The sequence below is a fragment of the Pinus tabuliformis genome, chromosome 7, assembly GCF_031772625.1.
Source record: "Pinus tabuliformis cultivar Carrire ecotype Pingquan chromosome 7, CPIR1, whole genome shotgun sequence".
Taxonomy (NCBI): domain Eukaryota; kingdom Viridiplantae; phylum Streptophyta; class Pinopsida; order Pinales; family Pinaceae; genus Pinus; species Pinus tabuliformis.
The window spans coordinates 859,386,964-859,394,683 of NC_142293.1; positions in this window are offsets into that span (position 1 = coordinate 859,386,964).

Consider the following 7,720-nt stretch of genomic DNA (forward strand, 5'->3'; position numbering starts at 1 on the left):
GGCTTGAGATCCAATATGATCAATTGGATCATGGCTTGTGTTGAACCTGTGGATTATGCAATCATCATCAATGGCATGTCATCCCCTTTCTTCCGTGCGGAGAGGAGCCTGCGGCAAGGATTCTCCCTCTCTTCGCTGTTATTTATCCCGACGATGGATACTCTTAGCCTGCATATCAACAAGGATGTAAATGAAAATATGTGGCGCCCCCTTAAAATCTGTAGGAATATTTCTTTATCACATAATTTATTTGTTGATGATATCATCTTATTCGCCATGTTTTGCAGGGTCACTTGGTTACGTTTCTATGATATCATAAAAAACTTTCAAATGGCTACGGGTTTACAAGTTAACAATGAGAAGTCTACTATCTATCACTATGATTTAAATCATGAAGATGTTTTATGGTTATCAGAGCTATTTGGAATGAATGCGCAGTCTATCAGCTGTGGCATAAAGTACTTGGGCTTCCAGATTAAATCTAATGGTTACTCGAAATCTGATTGGAATTGGATCTTGGATAGATTCTACAGGAGGATTTATACATGGGAATTTAGATGCCTCACCTTGGCGGGAAGAATGATATTAGTGCAATCAGTTTTAAACCAACTTGCAATTTACAGGGCGCATTTATTTCTTCTTCCGGCGAGTATTATTGATAACATGAATAGATTATCAGCTAATTTTATATGGGGGGGTCAAGCTGAAAGGAGGAAATACCATCTCATAAAACTTGCCAGTATTTCATTACCAAAGAATATGGGAGGTTGGGGCTTGATTGATTTGTGCTCTTTCGGAAAAGCCCTATTGTGCAAGTCGCTATGGAGAGCTATACAAGGTGAGGGTCCATGGAGTTACATGATTCAGATGAAGTACTTAGGCAGGAATAGCTTACAGTTCTGGTTCAAGAAAGGTTACATTGGTGCTTCATATGGGTCTCCAATCTGGCTTAGTTTTCGCAGGATTGAACCGTATTTCTTAAAGAATTTAATCTGGCATTTTCAAACTGGAAGTAAGATACTTATTGGCAAAGATCGTTTCAAATGCGGCACTGAAGAGTTAAATATACCTAAATCCTTACTGAATTTCTTTCATAGAAGAGGCATGTTTTATTGGGACAGTTTGATTGCTGGCTGGCAAGGCCCCATCCTGATGTGGAAAGAAGCTGGCGATTTGCAAATGCCCCAGGAGATTGCACATCAATGGGTTCGCATTAGGACGGGTCTTCGAAACTGTGGCATTTTCTGTTCAGAGGATTTTGACTATCTAACATGGAACATTTCGAAAGAAATAAATGTCGTGAGAGTAAAAGAGGTTTATCAACATATGATATTGCAGCAGATTCCCTGCACCCCTGTTTTTCCTCAGATTTTCTGGAAGGATGGCTGCCCATCGAAAATGATCCTATTTGCTTGGCTTGCTTTTCACAACAGAAATTTAGCATGGGAGAATTTAATGAAAAGAGGATGGCACTGCCCAAATATTTATGCTTTATGCAGATCAGACGGGGAAAGTAATGTGCATTTATTTTTAAAATCTAAAAAAATGAAGCAGATATGGCTGGCATTAGAAAAAGAATATGGTTTTCAACACTGCTCACAGGATTCAATTTATGAATGGATTCTATGGTGTAGCGGACAGAAAGAAACATGGTGAAGGATTTTTATCCTTTCCCCGTGGAACATTTGGAAGTGGCGCAACCTCAACATCTTTAAAGGCCTTAATTCCTCATGCTCGGAAATCATAGATAGGATTTCTGCTAATTTTGATGCCCTCCCACAGAAGTCTACCAATTAAAAAAAGATTGTTTCCTAATTGCAATCAATGGAATGCTCAACTTTCCCATTAGCGTTCTTCGAAGGTGCTAAAAAACTCGGTGTATGTGGATGTGGTTTTATCATTATGATGAACGAAAACACTCATTTCTCCATCCACTGGAACGGAGGTTCTAGCTCCAACAGCAAGGCGGAGGCTATGGCTCTTGTTGGACTCTTAAAATTTTTTCTTTTCCTTGATATTCAACAGGTATCAGTATTTGGAGATTCGAAAGTTATGGTCGATTTCGTATCAAGGAAAAATCACATTTTAGTGCCTCACCTGACTGGCTGGATGGATAGGATCAACTATTTCTGGGGCTGCATGGTTGGAAGTTCTATTGGTCACATCTGCAGGGACAAAAATATGAAAGCTGATGCTCTTTCTAAATTGGGCCTCCTATCTTCTCCAGGTTTATGGTATTTACAGATTTTCTATGAGGGAGATACCTTTCAAATCCACGAATTTGATCTCCCAGATTTCTAGTCTCTGGTGGTCTTCATGTCTCTCTGCATATGTATTTGGTGATTATGCATATAGCCTCTCTATATTATGTGAATCATGATATTTTGTAGAGCTATCAGAGCTAGCTTGATTAGTTGCTGATCATCATTAGATAGATATACCCACATGCAGATCCTTTTTTGAGCAAATGTATTTGACCAAAGGTTTTTTAAGGTCATCTCAGATGTAATTATTATGGAACTCTTATATCTCCCATATAATATATTAATGCTTTTTCCTTCTAAAAAAATCACATCAACTTAAATCACGAAAATCAAATCATTTATTTAGTCCGATAATCTGAACTATTAAAAGATCCACAAATTGTTAAATATAGGAATACTTAACCGACGGAGTTATTCACAGGCCGAATCCACAAATTGTTAAATAGATGAATACTTAACTGACGGAGTTATTCACAGGCCGACCACTGTTTTTGGGAAAATGAAAACATTATTTCATTGTTGTATGTTTTTTTACTGGAAGGAAAGTTGATAGATATATATTTTTGTGCGTAGTATTTTAGTTTTGTGTGGTATAGTATAATTAATTTTTTCCCTAGTTAATTTTAATCAAAATTTTATTATTTAGTTTATAAAATTTAAATATTTTGAATTATTAAAAATAATGAATTTATTTTACATTAAATCATTTATAATTTATTTACAACATTATTTTTGGTTTTTGGTTGTATGGATGATATCATTTCACTGTCAAAATGTTAACAATATTATAACATTTTTAATAAAACATTCTTTGGGATAAATCAGTTGTGTATTTTTCAAATTGTAAATAATGTTTAAAGTATGGAATTTTTCACTATCATAATTTTCAATAAATAAAATTAGGATAGTGAAATAAAATATTTGGTAAATTTTGATAAATATTAATTTATGATAATCATTAAATATTTGTCTAGAATAATTTTATATTATTTAAATTAGTAATTGTTTTAAAAGAAATGTTGTAAGCCAGTAGTACAGAGAAGAGTAGTATTGATGAAAGATGTGATATGTTGTGCAATTTAATTGAATATTTAAATTATAAATACGAATTATTTAATTAAAAAAATAGATTTGGAGAATTGTTTGGATAAAGAAATTGGTTTTTTATAGCCTTAGGTCAATATAGATAGTATACAAGAGTATATTTTGTTTTGTTAAGGACACAACGAACTTACTATATTTTAGAGGTTAAACATGTGAATTTAGCAAAGTTGAACTTGGGATCACAATGATGTCACTTAACCACATATGTTAGATTCAATTGACAAAATTTTGGAGAGCTTTATATGCCTTGCTCTTACCTAAAATTTTGATAAATAGACAGAGTGTTATATCATTCATTAAACGCAAGTAATAATCTCCATGTTGAGAATCCAACGCATGTATTCAATTAAGAAGTGCATGGCTTGGTCTTTAAGTAACAAGATGAGCTCAACATAAAACCTACAAAAAAAAATTCAATTACAAAAAATAAACACTTCAAAATCTCTTTAAAATAGATAATCTATATAGAAAGTTCATTCCTTTAGCTATCAGTAGAACTGGTACACCAAGTTGAGACTACTCTAAGGCTACACAATGTAGTGTTCCATCCATTTATTAAACTAAGACAAGGCAAATTCCTTGTGTCCACAGATGTGGATTCCCACTAAGACTACTCTTAATAAAGAAACTATCAAGGTTGCTTGTTTAAACATTTTGTGACTTGTTAAGAATGACTCCTTCATATTTAACTTGAAAACACTTCACGACACCTTCCTTGGTAACCATGTGTTGAATGCCAACATGGAACTGAGCTCTCTTTCCCCTGGCGACTCTGTATTTAGGACGTTCTAGGACTATATAGAATTCATACCATAAATACTAATTGAGGGATCATGCCTATTAAACAGAACAAGAAGACAAATGTTTACAACTAAGGCCTAGAAAATAACTTGAAATAATCTAATTATCACAAACAGAATTAAAATTAAACCAAAAAAATATGGTAAAAAATCGCAGTCCTAAAGCATTATTGTTTCATAAGAGAAAAATAACTTGAGATCGTGTCAATATCACAATAGCGTTAAATTTCCCAGATTATGTCAATATCACAAGTCAAGCAAATGTTGAACTCACTTGATTCCCAAATCAATGTGCTCCTAAATTCTGAAACCAAAACAATCTGTATCACTAAAGTTCCTTCTGAGTAATTATATTCCTTCACTTTCAACCCACTCTCCAAAAGTTGAAGAGCCTCGTCTCCCCTAACAGTGACATAGCAGGGAATCTTTTCATTTTGCCTGATTCCAAAGGACATCACATTATACCTTGTTGCAGACAAATGATAAAAACCAGAGAAAAAACAAATGAGCTTTCAAAAACATTCCTCCCTATGAAAAGTATAAAAAAGGACTCAACTAAACTTTTCAATTTTCCAACTTCATTTGAATCCTCCTGTCCAAACAAGGAATATCTTTGTCAAATATGAAACCTACCCTTGGAAAAAAATGGAGTGTTTCCACTAGAGTCTGCTCGCTGAGTTGCTCCAACGCATTTCAAGAATCATCAAACAATAAACCTCATAAACTTCTAAGTTTAGAAACATGTATAAATAAATAGGAACATGATTTTGTTCAGAGGAAATGAAAAATAATTCCCCTTTCAGGGATCTACTGTTCACACGTAGATAAAAACATGATTCTATGTAATGTGTGATTTTTTTGGGATCAATTGTAACTACCCGTCCCACATTTACCTAGTTTCACTGGCATGTTGGGTAAACATGAGATGAAGAGTTTTATGTACTTGACCTTTGAGAAAACCAGAATACCAGAAACACGAAACAATATGGCCTAAAACACAGAAATATCACATGAAATGAGACAAGCTGCACATATATTTTATTATTCAAAAGCATAATACAATGTTCACTTGCCTCTTCGAGGCGGAAACATCCAACAGAGTAGAACTCAATTACAATAAGACTCGATACTTCTTCCCTTTCTTTCTAAGACTATTTATAGCTTTATGACATCCAAAACCCTAACTACTAGTGGTCCCTTTCATAACACGGGTTAACCACTTTATTTATTATCTATGGCCCATTTATAACTAATTGTGGTCCCCTTTCTATAATACAGGTCAATCAATTACAATTATTATTAATGCGGATAATTGCTTATGAGCTTTATTAACTCCACTAACTAACTATGACCCTTACGAGGCTTATTACATCAATAAGGGAGTTAGGGTTGAACCTTAACATGCCCTCCCCCATCAAAAGAAACATTGTCCTCAAGGTTGAAGCTGCGAAAACTGCTGAAGAATATTGGTTGGTTCCCATATTGCATCCTTAGGAGAGGTGTTTTTCCACTTGATGAGGACTTCCTTGATTGTGTGGTCGCAGAGATGTATTTCATGAGTATCGAGGACCTATTCAAGTCCATTGGGCAACGACGCACCTGGGGTCAGGTCGATGGAGTGCTTGACCTGATAGTGCAAAGGCACCCCTACAGGGGAGGTGAAGATGTCATCGTACCCCTCCACGACCTTGTCCATCTGTTGTTGTCGTGTAGAGGGACCCTACTTGGAGGTCGTGGCCACCATCTTCTTCTTTCCCTAAGGGCGTATCATCAGGAAAACAAATTTCCTGGTTTTGGAAATGAGCTCACTGCATTGTTTTGCAGTAACCAAAGAGATGGCGGTAGGCAGTGCTACCTCCGGTATCATGTAAAACTTATTTCCCAAGGTAACAATAACAACGGGAGGCCTTGACTCATACAAAGCATGTCGCTTCCACAAGTATGGTTGGCCTAATAACACATCACAACTATCAAGAGGAGCAATGTCACATAATACCTCATTTGTGAAAGGCTTGAAGTTATATGGAAGGCATCACTGCTATCCAACGCGAAGATCTCGCCCTTGGTGAAGCCACCTGATGGTGTACGGTTGTGGGTGTGTTGTGGTTGGTAAGCCCATTCGCTTCACGACCTCTGCTGAAATCAGGTTCTTTTGGCTCCCGCTGTCAACAATCAACTTTAGCGGGGAACCCTTTACCCACATTTGGAAGTGGAAGAGGCGTTCCTCCTCCTCTAGATCTTCGGATTCCTCCTTCTGGATATTCGTGGTGGAAATGGTGGCGTTGTGCTCCGCATCGATAATTTGTTTCCCTTTGTCATTCCCTTTGTCGAGTTCTGACTCAGAGTCGGAACATGCATCTGATTTAGAAGCCTTCAAATCGCCCACCAGTGACTGTTTGAACCAACACTCACTTGTGTTGTGAGTGGAGCTCTAATGAAACTCACACCAATTTCCTGTGTCCTTCTTCGGCTTCACGGTGTTGTTCTTTAGTTGCGGATTTGGCGAGTTGTCCTGGGCCGCCCTGTCTTGGCTTTGTCCTTTGTTCTGCAGTTTTGGGGCATCTTTCCTTTGCTTCGGAATTGTAGATCCAAAGTATCGATTTTTTTGTTTAAGCTTCTACTCGATCTTGACAATGTATCAGTACACCATGCCGAGCGAGGAGATGTCCAGGAACTCCATCTCATCCTGGATGTACCTATGTAGGCAGTCGTGGTACTTGAGAACCAAATGTTTCTCAGAATCTTTGATACCCAACTTTGTGCAAAGGGTATGAAAAACATTGGTGAACTTCGACACGTCTTGGTCCCTTTCCTGCCACAACGTGGTCCACTTTATGTATTTATCCTCATAACTCCCGATAGGGTAGTACTGCTCCTTGATGGCGTTTTAGAATGAATTCCAAGTGGGTGCGGCTAAAAATAGTGAGGGTGTACTTTCATCTTTCTGTTCACAGTAGGTTTTCCACCAGTCTTTGACGTGGGGGGTGGCTTTGAGAAGAGCAAAAGTAATCTTCTCCCGGTTGGAAAAATCATGAACAGAAAAATATCCTTCTAGCAAAGTTAACCATTTATTTACTTGTACCTTAAAAGGAGTGGTGCCTCTAGAGTCACTGTTGGATGTGAATGCGCCACCAGTGGACAAGCGTTGAAGGATTTGGGCAAAGTTATCCATCATTGCGTTCCTTTGTTTTTCGAGGGCTTCCTGGAGAAATATTTTGATAGGATCTTCTACTCCCTCGTCTTTCTTTTCTTCCTCCATGGGCGGTTGTCGGGGTTTGTGAGGTTGATCTTGCAAAGGTTCAACCAGATTGAGCCCTAACTCCTTATACGTCAAGTTCAATGGGACATGAAAAGAAGGATTGAGAAAGAGAAGATCGCTCTCATACCACTGATCCGAGTTTAAACAAGAATGTAACAAATTACAAATATAACCATAAACATAGAGATGTAGCAGAAATAAAATTTCATTTTATGAATATCAAAGAACTGAAATATGTTTACATATAGAATGGAAATAAAGCTCGGGTGATGGTAGCGTATCTCTGAGAAGAG